The 13,576-nt window shown below is 47.6% G+C and overlaps 1 non-coding gene across 1 annotated transcript; it reads left to right on the top strand.

Annotated features, from left to right (window-relative positions):
* The first annotated feature begins 9,183 nt into the window (after positions 1 to 9,183).
* Positions 9,184 to 9,289, top strand: LOC121105990. The gene has a single exon (XR_005838718.1). It is a non-coding gene; the product is annotated as a U6 spliceosomal RNA (small nuclear RNA).
* Positions 9,290 to 13,576: the final 4,287 nt, after the last annotated feature.

The following is a 13,576-nucleotide window of genomic DNA, read 5'->3' as shown; positions in this document are numbered from 1 at the left end:
TTTCTTGTTTTGGGTTGTATTGACACAAGCGTGTTCCCTTTGAGATATTTGATCAAACTGTCCACTTATCATGTGTGCACTTTCTGTATACAAGACATTAATCTATAAGTTTGTCTTTTATGAAGCAGGTGCATTTCCTTTGACCTTGCAATTTCAATTATATGATTTTTTTCCCTAGGGAAACAATAATAAAATCACCCAAAGATGTACAAAGACATGTATCAGAGCACCGTTTATAAAAAATAAAAATAAGAAACCATCTAAATGCCTAATGGTAGGGAAAGCACATGAATAATTTAGGAGGCACACTGAGATACTTTCCAGCCAGCTGTGGATGACACAGATCTGCATTTATTGACCTAGAAAAAGGCTCACTACAAAGGCTCAGATGACAAAAGCAAGCAGATATACTGATCTTTTCAGCTATAACACTAAAATGTTTTGGCAGTAACTTTGGATGGGGGATTGATTATTTGATTGCTTTTGTTTTTACCTCAATATATTTTCTACCTTTTCTATAAAACCCATGTCTTTCTTTTTAAAAATTTATTTATTTATTTATTTATTTATTTAAAGTAAGCTCCATGCCCAGCGTGGAGCCCAATGTGGGGCTTGAACTCACAGCCCTGAGATCAAGACCTGAGCTGAGATTAGGAGTTAGACGCTTGACTGACGGAGCCACCCAGGTGCCCCATAAAACCCATATCTTTAAAAAGACATTTAGTCATTTTATTCACGTCAAGACAGCCCAGTCGTTAGTAAATAGCTGCCTTGCCTCCCCTAAGAACTTAAACTCTGTGGATAGATCCAGAATGGCGTTCCAGGATCAACCATATTAGCCATGCTACCTTGGGGGTGTTGCCTCAAGTTAAGAGCTTCCTCTTCCAGACCAACAAAAATGAAGATAATTGCGTTTAGAGGATTTGAAATATTTCATCGTATGTGAAGCATTTTTCATGGAGGGCACACCAAAGACACTCATGGATGTCGCCGCCCTGCTTCGGCTATGTTCAATGCTCTTAATTTCAGAATTTGGATTTCGGATACGACAATCCTTTCAACAGATGCTCAGTTTTCCAGGGAATTAGAAAATGTCTACAGCCTCTTTTGTTCTTATTGCCTTGTGTTTTTGCCTTGTGTTAACAGCTATTGATCAAAATTGTTGACAGTACCTGGAACCTTTTCCTTCAGGAGGGCGAAAGAAACGGGATTGCCAGGTGAGGACAGAATATTCTCGTTTAACCCTGTCAGCAGGTGGAGTTGCTACACTTGTGCTCCAACTTCGATATCTGAAGGGTCAGCAGCCCAAAGGGTGACACAGCAGCCCTGAGCCAGCAGGGGTCAGATCCCTGGGGCAGAGCAGGTGGGCTCCTTGACGGTATGTCTCTATTCAGGATCCATGACCCAGCGACTTCACAGACAGGGCATGGCACCCCCAAGGGTCAGCCACCTCAGGGTCTGGTTCCCAATAAGCTAAACCAGGACGTCGGGCCACAGATACAAGCACAGCCTTTGGGGGGTGCAGGGAGACGTGAAGCCCTTCCCAAACGTCACTCCATGCCCCAACATGCTAAGAGGTGCTCTCTCAAACACGACAAGTCCTGGTGTAAACCCCAAGGCCTCATTGATGTTCCGAAGGAGGAAAGTGAAATGATGGGCAGGAAGCTTGTCGGAACACGAAGCGTGTCAGTAAATGAAAACTACGTGACGTGCGAAACAGAAGTTCATCGATGCTGTGATAGTGTAAGCATTGCCACGTTTTCATTAAGATGAGAACTAGAGACAAAGTCAGCTGTGAACACCTTCCTGTGAGGAGACCCCACTGACAGGGGAAGGGATCCTCCTATTTTATCCACTGAAACAGCGACCCCGTTTCCTCACCTCTCCAAGCCACAGTCAGCCTAGCTAAGACTTACACCCCACTTAGTAACACTTCAGGCATTTACACTGACTGACTTTATTCACCATCATGACTTATGAGGCAGCTAACGTTCAGGTGAGAACACTGAGGTTGTCAGCCCATGAGACTGGGCCACACAAGCCTTGCTCCTCCTCTTCATCATCCAGCTCGCTCAGCCATTTTGTGGTCTGGCTACCCACCAATCTCCCCCAACCAGGCCTCTTGGTGATCAGATCGGAGCTACCAGACCTTGATCCCCCCCAGAGCTGGCTCCCTGACACCCATCAAGATTGGTGACGCCGGGTTGTCTGTAGTTGACTAGGGCTGCCATTACTGAGACTGCCGGTCAGATTGCCAATCCCGGGGAGGTGGCACTCCATTGTCCCACTGAGGCTGCTTCCACCAGTTGGGCAGGAAGGGACCCCAATGCTGCCTCAGATCTAAGAGTGATTCTCAGTGTGGGGGCTGTACACTGGAATCACTTGGGGAACTTCTAAGAATCCATTGGCCAGCCACACCCTAGACTAATTGCACCAGAATCTCTGGGGGTGGGGACCAGGCATCAGTATTCTTTAAAACTCCCAGGTGAGCTCCAGTTGAAATCCACCGTCAGCTGTCTGTCACTGACTGGAAAGGGGAAGACGAGACCTCCACGAAAACGGTCTTGGAACTAAACTGTTAGAAAACCCAATACAGAACTATGAACTGGCCCTCCCTTCTTTTCAATTTGTTTATTAAAAGCATAAAACTTCTACATGGACTGGATTTCATTTTCCTGTTACAGAGAACAGAAAGATAAGCATGCTGTAATAAACATATGGTAGACATTATTCCTTCGAACTAAAAAGACCTGAATAGAAGAACCCTCTTGGCCAGACCAGAAAGAAGAGACATAGAGCAAATATTTATTGAGTAGCTACTCTATGCCAGGTATTTTACTCAGTACTGGGGAAGACAGACAGACAGACAATTACAGTTCAGCACAGCACCTATGATGGAAAGGAATACTATGAAACCATAGCATGGGCAAAGATAAAATCTTGTCAGTCAGTAAATTGCATTAGAGATAGTTCCCCAGACCTGAAGGTCAGAGTGTCTAGACAGGGCAATTTTGCCTTAGACTTTTGTAGGGATGGGTAGACAGGTTACAGGTGTGGGGGACTTGACAGTGGGATTGTTTTGCAGCTAAGAGAAGTCTCAGTCAGTCTTAAACAGGAAGTGTTTATCTCTGTGTCTACCTAGTTTCTTTTTTTAAAAATTTTTTATTTATTTTTATTTTTTTAAAGATTTTATTTATTTGAGAGAGAGAGAGAGAGAGAGAGAGAGAGTAAGCGAGCACAAGCAGGGGGAGCTGCACAGAGAGAGAGAGATACAGGGCTCAATCCCAGAACCCTGAGATCATGACCTGAGCCAAAGGCAGATGCCTAACTGACTGAGCCACCCAGGCGCCCCTTTGTCTACCTAGTTTCAAGGGAACAAGCAGTTCTAAGCTAATTATTCATGAGACAAAGAACAGGACATTGAGCAAAGGCAAAAGGGTCTATGTCTGGCCTTGTCACTCCTAACCAAGATTTTGTATATGTGTATATATGTGCTTTTCTTCTCTCTCTCTCTCTCTTTTAGTTGGCAGCATTTCAAATCTATGCAAAGGAAGAGAGAATAGTATAATGAATCCTTATATACAATCCTCCAATTCCATTAAGTATCAAAATTTGGCCACTCTCGATCATTTATCCCTCTTTACTTTTTTCAACATATTTTAAGACAAATCCTAGACATTGTGTCACTCACTCCTACATACTGGGATATGCATTTGTTAATTATATTTAACCAATTTTTGAGGTTTGGGAAGGCTTCCTAGAAGAAGCGGCATCTAGATTGAGATCAGAAGGATGGATCACAAATAACCTGGTGAAGATGTAGGTGGCGGCCAGAACAAGGTGCCAGGAATGTTCTAGACAGGGAGAAAAGCATGCACTAAGTACATTTTGAGGAGAAAAGGATCCATGAGAGATGGGAGTAAATAGGTAAGCGGTGGCCCTTTCATAAAAGGCTTTGTGAGCCTCAAGTTCCAGAAGGCCTAAATTCACTAGAGGAGAAAGGAGAAAACGGTGTATCAAAAGATTTCGCCAGCCCACGGGCTCTCTGTAGCTTCACTCCACTGGGGTCCACTTTCAGCTCTTGCCTGAGGTGGGGAATCTAGAATCTCATGGGTCTCAAAGCATCAGACTAAGCAAAATGTGCACAAGGGACTCAGTTCTCTCACGCAGCATCCCCCATTCCTGCCGGCCGAGGTGGGTGGGCTCCCGCCTGGTCCACCCCCTTCCAGGCTGTTAGATCAGAAGTGGGGGCTTGTCTTTCACAGATTTATTCCTCCCGAGACCCACTCAGAGAAGTGGGGAGGTCCATGTTCTCCAATGAAAGAATGGGACATTACACAGTATACAGCTCAGTCCACAGGCCAGGAGAGATATGAGCTGGCAACAGAGACTTGGGAACCGACTGCAGAGATGTGCTTGAGGTGGAAAGTGAGCCTAGGCCAGTAGCCAGAGGGATGCCGATATTTAAGTGCCTAGCAGAGTAGTTACATTACATCTTGCCATTATCTCCTTAAGCTTCATAATTGCATTGGTTCGTTATTTTTCTTGCACCCAAGTGTGTTCCTGTAGTAAAAACTACACGTCTGTGGCCTTGTCTTTGGAGATAGTAAACCTACGAGATCACAGCAGGCTGTACGAGGGTACAGCAGCTTGGAGACGGTGGAGGCGACAGTGAAGTGATCAGGAGGAGAGAGAAGCCAGCTGAGTCCCTGGGAATTACAGAATTATAGGTTGGGGGAGGGAGAAGCACGGAAGCCAGAGTCACCGAAGGGGGAAATAGTTAACAGAACGAGCATGGGGACCCACCCAACACAGAATCCACATTTAACAAAAATCCATTTCCTTTATTAAATATTTATTTAAAACATTATAATGACCATTTATTAAGAGCCACATGCTTGGCATCTTTTCTCGTGATTTCACATAATTCTAGGGACACCCCGCTGAAGAGGGATTCGCAGTCCTGTCTACAATGAAGAAACGTTGGCTCTGAAAGATCATCCAGTGCCTTCCTGGTTAGAAGCGCTGGAAATGACCTATGTTCTGGCTCAGCCACTTGTCTAACTGTGGGGCCTGGGGCAAGTCCCTTCATCCTGTACCCCTTAAAGACACCTGGCATTTGAGAGACCCCCGGCTTGGAACCACCGGTCTAGGGGGGCTCTAATGCCCCTGCACTCCAGCTCCGCGGTCCAAATCTCAACCCTATTTCACAGATGAGGAAACGGAGGCCAGAGACAACGCCGGGTCTAGAACGCAGGGCTCCTGGTTAATAAGAACCTCTCATTGTGACGCTGAAGCTGCGGACCAGCGCGGACAGTCCCTTCTCCCTGGTTGCACAGAAGGAGACCATGCCCAGAGGAGATGCTACGGTGAAAAGAACAAAGCTGGAGACGAGAGTACTCGCAGCCGGGCTAGAGGGTGAGCGCCCGCCCCGCCTCACCGCGCCTCCCTTCCGCGCAGGTGCGTCGGGGCGGGAGCCGGGAGGATCCGGCTTCCGGTTTCCAGGCACTACTGACGTAGCCGCCCCTTCGCTGGGGGATGCCGTCTCCTAGAGCAGGCCGGGGGACGCCCAACTTGGCTCCTTCCTCGCAGCCAGAATGCGGTCGCCACGGAAACCGCCTCCCGCGTCACCCGGGACCACAGCTCCCCCTCCTTCCCACGCAAGGGGGAGAGAGGTTTCGTCCAATGAGATAGCGGGAGTCCTGTGACGTCGGCGGTAGCTAAGTGGGCGTTGGCCGAGAGCGGAGCCCGAGCCTGGAGCCTCGGGCAAGGGGTTGGGAGGGATGGTGCTGGGTGAGAAATAAGGTTGGAGTCCAAGAGTGACAGCTTCCTCTCCTCCTGGATGTCCCACAGGCGCCTCCTCTCGTGTTCTCCCCGGATTCACCTGCCTCCCCGTCTCCCCCCCCCCCCAACCTGTTGAATTCAGTTTCCACGAAGGTGGCCCCTAGGTGGGGGAGGACGGATGGGAGAGAAGCATTGTCAGAGAAGGCTTCGCTAGGGAAGCCGGTCGCTGAGTTTTGATTCTGCCTGGAAGGGTTGAATGGGGTTCAGACAGCAATGGGAGGTAAGGGTGAGGAAGGCATTTCTTAATTGGGGAGGGTGCAGGATGGAAATGCCACCCTGGAAACAAGCTTGCTGAGCTAACTGAGGTAGGTGCACATGGGGGAAGGAGGGCACTGGCCCGAGGCGTTATGTGGAGCCTGAGTGCCAGCCTTCTCCGCTTCCTCCTGCTGGAGGTGGCCAGCAGACAGTGAAAAATGTGGGTCTGCAAGCCGCGGAGGCCCGAGTGAACGTCCCTATACGGCAAGCGTCTACGCACTGGTCTTTGTGGTTGGGGTGAGGAAGGGGGGTGACTTTGTCAGGAATTCTTTGGGCCCAGAAGGTTCTGGGGCTGTTCCTTAGAAGGCCACAGAACCTGGCTCAACCCAGCTTGGAGAGGGTCCCTGGAGGGAAGTCCATCATTCCTCCCTCAGTCACTTTCTCAGTGTGCGTTAAGGGCCACTGTGAGCCAGGCCCTGTCCCAAGGACTGGAGATACAGTAGTGCACACAACGACCAGGTTCCTGCCCTCAAGGAGATGGCATTCTGGGGTGCATTCGAGCCTGCCTTCTAGACTCTAGACCCCAGACTCTGCTCTGAAAGTGATCCTTTGTGTCCAATGCAGTGAAGAGATCATGACCAGACATGGCCCAAAAGAGGGTAACCCCCCTTTTCTTAATTTCAGCTTCGTTGAGGTATAATCAGCATATACAATTATAAGATATTTGAAGGGTACATCACAGCGATTTTATATATATATATATATATATACACACACACACACACACATATATACGCATTGTGGAAAGATTCCCCCCATCTAGTTAATTAACACAGTCATCACATTACATGTTTGTCTTTCTCCTCCTCCTCCTCCTCCCCTTCTTCTTCTTCTTCTTCTTCTTCTCCTTCTCCTTCTTCTTCTTTCATGAGAACAGTTACCGTCTACTCTCAGCAAATTTCAATTACACAATACAGTGTTTTCAACTGTGGTCACCGTGTTTTCCATCAGCTCCTCAGACCTTATTCATCTTACAGCTGAAAGTTTATACCCCTTTACCAACTGTCCCTATTTCCCCCACACCCCAGCTTCTGTCAACCACTTTTCTACTCTGTGTTTCTATGAATTTGGCTTTTTTTCCCCCAGAGATTCCGCATATAAGTGATACCATGCAGTATGTGTTTTTCACTGGCTTTTCACTAAGGAGTGTATCCTTTCTTGATGGCATCCTGACCATATCCCAAAACTGCCCTTCCCTCATGCTAAGGACTGAGGCCTCAGGGCCAACACTCTAGGCCCCTGGGTAGTATTCATCCCCTCTGCCCCAGTCTGTTCTCTCCCCTTTGGTCTCCAATCGGAAGATTCACCCAGGAAGAATAGGACCTGGGTTCGAGCCTCAGTCCTATCCTGAGCTGCGGTCTCAGGAAGGAGTAAAAGGGGTACGGTGTTGAGGTTCAAGGGATTTGGGGGCCGGCCAAGGAAAAACATGACCACGAAGGGCAGTAGCACACAAGCTTTAACAAAGTTGGGCTTGAACAAGATCACACACCCGGGAAGTCCCTCCGGGCCTGAGACCATCAGAAGCTTACGGTGAGCTGGTGAGCCACCATCCGGCAGAGGGAGGCAAGGGAACCCCCAGGGATGTGGGACTCACAGAGGGGGCTTCCAGGTCTAGCTCCTGTAACTCAGCAGCATGGTGGGGAGTGTCTGAGTCAAAGGGCAGCTTGGGGTCTTATAACTGTCAGACTCTCTCTTATCTCTGGCTCGCAGACACGGGGTGAGCTGTGTCTTGCAAAGTATGCAAAGCAGGCAGGCTCGAAATGGTTAAAAATCTGCTTGTTTGAGCTACTTTTTAAATAAGTGAATGTGTAAAAATTTGCATTTTGCCCTGGGGGGCTTTTGAGCTGGTGGGTTTCAGCCCACAGAAAGAACAGCCTAGGGACTGATGCGTGGAGGCCATCTTTGTTTTGGCTCATTTATATAGGACACGGACTGCAGGAGCAGAGAAAGGTCTGCTGATGGCCTTCCCTCTTCGCATGACCTTGTCTCAGGATCCCCTCAAAGACTAAATGAGGGCATCTCATGGGGGGTATTTTCCACCCTTGGAGGACTCCGAAGCCTGGCATTCAGGGTCCTTCAAGATCCGGCCCCTGTTGGCTCCTATACCAGTTGCTAAGTATTGTAATGGCACAATGGGGAGATAGTCTCCTTAGAACAACTTTCCTCACGTCATCCCACTTGGAAGCCACAGTGGCTCCCTATTGTCCACTTTGTCCCACAGACTTGGTGGCTTCAAACAACAGAACTTTCTTGTATTACAGTTCTGGAGGCGAGAGCTCCGAAATCAAGGTGTCACGGGACCGTTCTCTCTCTGGAGGCACTAGGAGAGGAGTCCTCTCTTGCCTCTCCCAGCTTCTGATCTTGCTGACATTCCTTGAGTTCCTCGGCTTGTAGAGGAACGTCTGCGCCCAGGATCACATGCTGTCTTCTCCCTACGTGTCTCCCAGTGTCTGTGTCTGTCTCTCTTCTTACAAGGCCATGGGTCATGTTGGATTAGGGCCCATCCTTCATGACCTCATCTTAACCTGATTATATCTGCAAAGATCTTATTTCCAAATGAGGTCATACTCACAGGTATGGGGATTAGGACTTCAACAGCTCTTTTTGAGGGACACCATTCAACCCAGAATACCAGGTGACTAAGCTCCTGTTAAGTGACTGTGATAGAAATACGCAGCAGCATCCTTAGCCCTTTCTTAGGAAACAGCGTGTGGGTTCCCTTTGCTTTGTCACTGTCTCTTCCTCCATCTTGCCGCCCAGAACTTGAACTCTGATCTTGAGGCCATGGGAGACGAAGCAGCAACACAGAGGAGCTGGGTTCTTCATAGTGCAGAGCACACCTCCAACCTGGACTTTTACTTTAAAGAGAAATAAATTTCAGGGGCGTCTGGGAGGCTCAGTCAGTTAGGCATCTGCCTTCGGCTCAGGTCATGATCCTGGGGTCCTGGGATTGAGTCCCACGTTGGGCTCCCTGCTCAGCGGGGGAGTCTCCTTCTCCCTCTGCCCCTCACCCTGCTCTCTCTTTCTCAAATAAATAAATAAAATCCTCAAAAAAAAAAAAAAAAAAGAAAAAGAAAAAGAAATTTCAGTGCTTGCTTTGATATACTAAAAATTGGAGGTGACACGGAGAAGATTAGCATGGTCCCTGAACCAGGATAATACGCAAATTCGTGAAGTGTTCCATATTTGTCTGGATGATCTAGAGGGTATCGTGCTAAGTGAAATAAGCCAGTTAGAGAAAGACAAATTCCACGATTTCACTCATATGTGGAATTTAAGAAACAAAACGAATGAGCAAAAGGGGGGAAAAAAACCCCAGAGAGATGAACCAACAGGCTCTTAACTACAGAGAACAGACTGATGGTAGGGGGGAGGGGGTGGGGGGGAAACAGTGACAGGGGTTAAGGAGGGCACTTGTCAGTGAGGAGCCCCGGGGGATGTATGGAAATGCCGGATCGCTACGTTGTACACCCAAAAATAATGTAACACTGTATGTTAACTACACTGGAATTAAAATTTTTTTTTAAAAAAGAAAGAAATTTCAAAGCGTATAAATCCTTTATTGTGGAGATTGTACTCATAGCAGCAGAGCCCGGTTCCAACTAGTAACACTTTGTGCCGTCCTGGACTCGGGATTTCACCATGGGGATTGGTTTCCCCTCAGAGTTGCCATGGGGAAGTGAGCACAGGTCCTTTTGCTTTTAGGTTTTCAAACTAACTTGGGGTTTCTGTCACATCCTCCCTTCTCGGGGCCACTCACCAGTGCCTCATCTCTCTCCGCTCCTCTTTTTTCTCCCTTCCTCAATTCAGAGGGTTTCCTAGGGCAGGGAAAAAGTTACTCCCTTGCATTCATCCAAATCTATGATTTCTGCCAAAAACGGCCTGCGCTGAGTCCCTTGGGGCTTTGACATTTGAAACTCAAAACCTTTATCTCTCATTCTGTTGTCTCAAAGATGTAATCTGAAAGCCAGAAATCCAGAATGGACATTTTTCTGCAGCTGTACCCCTCCTTTCTCTGGGGTTGTGAGACCAGAATGCTACAGCTTATGTGCCCTTGTAGGGGAAAGGTCACAAAGGCCCAGGAATGACCAGGAGTGAGGACACGCTGGCTAATTTATCAAATATGCTCCTGCCCCATGATCATGCACCTCTATGTGGTGTCAGAAAATGCCAGTACTGATGATGTCTCTAAGAATCTCCCCCAAGGGGGCACCTGGGTGGCTCAGCCGGTTAAGCGGCTGCCTTTGACTCAGGTCGTGATCCCAGGGTCCGGGGATTGAGCCCCACATCAGGCTCCCTGCTCAGGCTTGGGGGGGGGGTGCTGGGGGGCTGCTCCTCCCTCTCCCTCCACTCCTCTCTTTCCCTCTTTTTCTTCCACTGCCCATGCTCTCTCTCTTTCTCTCTTGCTCTCAAATGGAGAAATAAAACATCTAAAAAAAAGAAAGAAAGAAAGAAAGAAAGAAAGAAAGAAAGAAAGAAAGAAAGAAAGAAAAAATCTCCCCCAAAAGAAGTGTTCTGCGTTCGAAATAATTTTGAGAAACAGCTTTTACTATGCGAATATGCACCTTGATGTAGACAGAGTGCACATATCCTAAATGTATCTTCCTTTCCGGAACCATATACAACACACCAAAGCACAGGAGAGTTCTGTCTTCTAAGATGTGTCTTTACTAAGAATATATGTGTGTGTTGTCCAGGAAAAAACATAGCTGGTACAAAGGGTGGCCTCTGGGGATCCAAAGTGGGGAAGCTGACTTCCTTTTCACTGTACAACTTTTGCTCTTTGGGGTTTATGCTTTCTATGTGTACGTGTTACCCAATGACCTGGAACGGGCGCTATCTTGGGAAATGAGCGGCTGAGCCGTGGCCCGGGCAAGGCGACCTGCCCTGTCCCGGAGAACCTGGGGGGCTGGACAAATCGAAACCATGGATCCTGGCTGGGTTTGCCAACGCTGTTGCCGACCAAACTTAGATAAACCCGTCGCAAGAGAAGCCAATAACTCAACAGACAAGGTTTTTGGGAAAGAGAAAGGGAGAGATTTATTTCGGGTGCTGGCAGCCAGGGCAGGTGCAACAGAGCAGGCAGAGAGCCCGCGATCCCAGGCGAGGGTGGTAGGGATGTGTTCAGCATGAGCTCAGGGGCAGGGAAGGGGACCTATGGGGGGTGGTCTTCTAAGCATTCCATTGCTATTGGGGCTTTCCCCACCTAGCAACTGGAATGTTCCAGTCATTGCAAAACATCTTCAGCGCCTCCAGAAAGTGCCATGAGAAATAAGAACCATGGGTTTCAGTGGGAGCCTGAGTTAAGCCATCTTGTCTGTTACTGATTTTAATGGTTGGGGTCTGTAGTTGAGCAAGAGGGCTTGGCGACTCATGTATTGAAATAGAGACAATAAACTGATGGACGCTTAGGTAAGCCCAAAACTGGATATGGAGTTGACATCAGGTTTCAGTGAATCCTGCTGGGGGCTGAGCTGCTGACCTCCGTTGAAGGTCATCGCAAGGTACATCCCTCAGAAGCTTGCCACTGAGGCTGCTGTAAGAATGACATCGAGGCTGCTGTGAAATCGGAAAGCAGGAAAAACAAGAACAAAATCTGATTTAACTGCTCTGGTGTGGAACTGGATATGGCAAATGTTTTAAAAACTCTAAGGAGTAGCCAGAGTCAAGACCCACTGGGACTAGAGGAAACTGTAAGAGGTCTTCCAGAAGCCTTTTCTCTTGTTTTGGGCAAAGCACTGGGGGAAAATTCAAAAGTAAGACTTGGTCTCTATCTTCAAATGGCTCCTGGAGCTGGAAGTTGCTCTGTTTCTTATCAGAGATGTTTCTGGAAAGAGCCTCTCCCCCCACTCCCTGTTTACCCCCAGCTTCTTTACATAAGAGCTGGGGCTGGGGCTGGGTTTGTTCAGAGAGAGCTGAACCGAAGTATTGTGTCAGCCTCGAAGATAAAGAGCTTTGGGTCACCCGGAGCCCTGAGGGCAGCTGGCCCTTCCAGATACTTCTGGGAGAATTCCACATTCCAGATCACACATGCAGGCGTGGGGAACCCGGGGCGGGGGGTGGGGGGCTGTCCCTTGGCTTGTACAGCCGCAGATCCAAATTTTGCTCTAGAAAAGCCTTTTTGAGTGCCAGCCCTTGGACAAACTATGTATTTTTTGCCATTTTGATACAGAGTCACACAACCTTTTCAAACTCTAGCAGTGGAGAAATCATAATTTCTCAGGGGAGAGAGCATTCCAATTCTGGAAAATTCTATTTTATCCTAAAATTTTTATCTTGAAATCATTATGGGCTCGCCGGACATGGCACAATTGGTACAGAGGGTCCTGTGTTCCCTTCGCCTCACTCCCCCCACCAGTGACATCTTATTTGGGGGTAGGAAGTTTCAATTGACACTGGCACATGACTGGTCTAGAGTACAGCACTTACTCACTTGTGATCACTTTTTTTAAAAAGATTTTATATATTTGTTTGTGAGAGAGAGAGAAAGAGCACAAGCAGGGGGAGGGGCAGAGGGAGAGGAAGAAGCAGGCTCCCCACTGAGCAGGGAGCCGGATGCGGGACTCGATCCCCAGGACCCTGGGATCATGACCTGAGCCGAAGGCAGACACCCAACCGACTGAGCCACCCAGGCGCCCCACTTTTCATCACTTTCTAAATTGCAAAAACCCTGTATTCATTTGTGTTTGCCACTTGTATAGATCTGCATAGAAATTCCTGTATTTAAGATATAGATCTGTTTCATCCCTGAAAGAGAACTTCCTGCTGCCTCTTTGTGTTCACACCCACCCGTTTCTAGATGGGGAATGTTCTATAAATGGACTCGTACAGCATGCAGTCTCCATCTGAAAGGTCACAGCTCGAGGGATATATAATTCACACACCATTCATTCAAAGTGCCCAGGTCAGTGGCTCTCACTGTAGTAAGAGTTCTGCAACTATCAGCACAGTCAAGTCAGAACCTTGTTGTCACCCCAAAAAGAAACTTTCCACCAGTCAGCACTCGCTCCTGATTTCTCCCCAACCCTCAGCCCCAGGCAACCACCGATCTGCTTCTGTCTGTATAGATTCGTCTGTTCTGGACACTTCATAAAAATGGAATCATATAATATTTATAATCATATCTACTTAGCCCTTTGTATTCTGGCTTCTTTCCCTAAGGATGATGACCTTAAGTTTCATCCCTGCTGCAGCAGGAATCAGGACTTTATTCACTTTTATTGCTGAATAATAGTCCAGGGAATAAATAAAGCACCTTTGTTTCTCCATTGATCCGTTGTTTCCCCTTTTGGCTCTGATGAACTGATTGAATTGATTGGCTATTATGAATTGATGGATTGTTTCTACTTATGGCTATTATGAATAATGTTACTGTGAACATTTACATACAAGTTTTTTGTGTGGATATATGTTTTTATTTTTTTAGGTATATACCTAGGAATGGAATTGCCAGACTTTAGGGTAACTCTATGTTTAA

The sequence above is a fragment of the Ursus maritimus genome, unplaced genomic scaffold (genome assembly GCF_017311325.1).
Source record: "Ursus maritimus isolate PB19 unplaced genomic scaffold, ASM1731132v1 scaffold_3, whole genome shotgun sequence".
Taxonomy (NCBI): Eukaryota; Metazoa; Chordata; class Mammalia; order Carnivora; family Ursidae; genus Ursus; species Ursus maritimus.
Note: the sequence above shows the minus strand (reverse complement) of the source record. Positions and strands in the feature narration are given on the sequence as shown.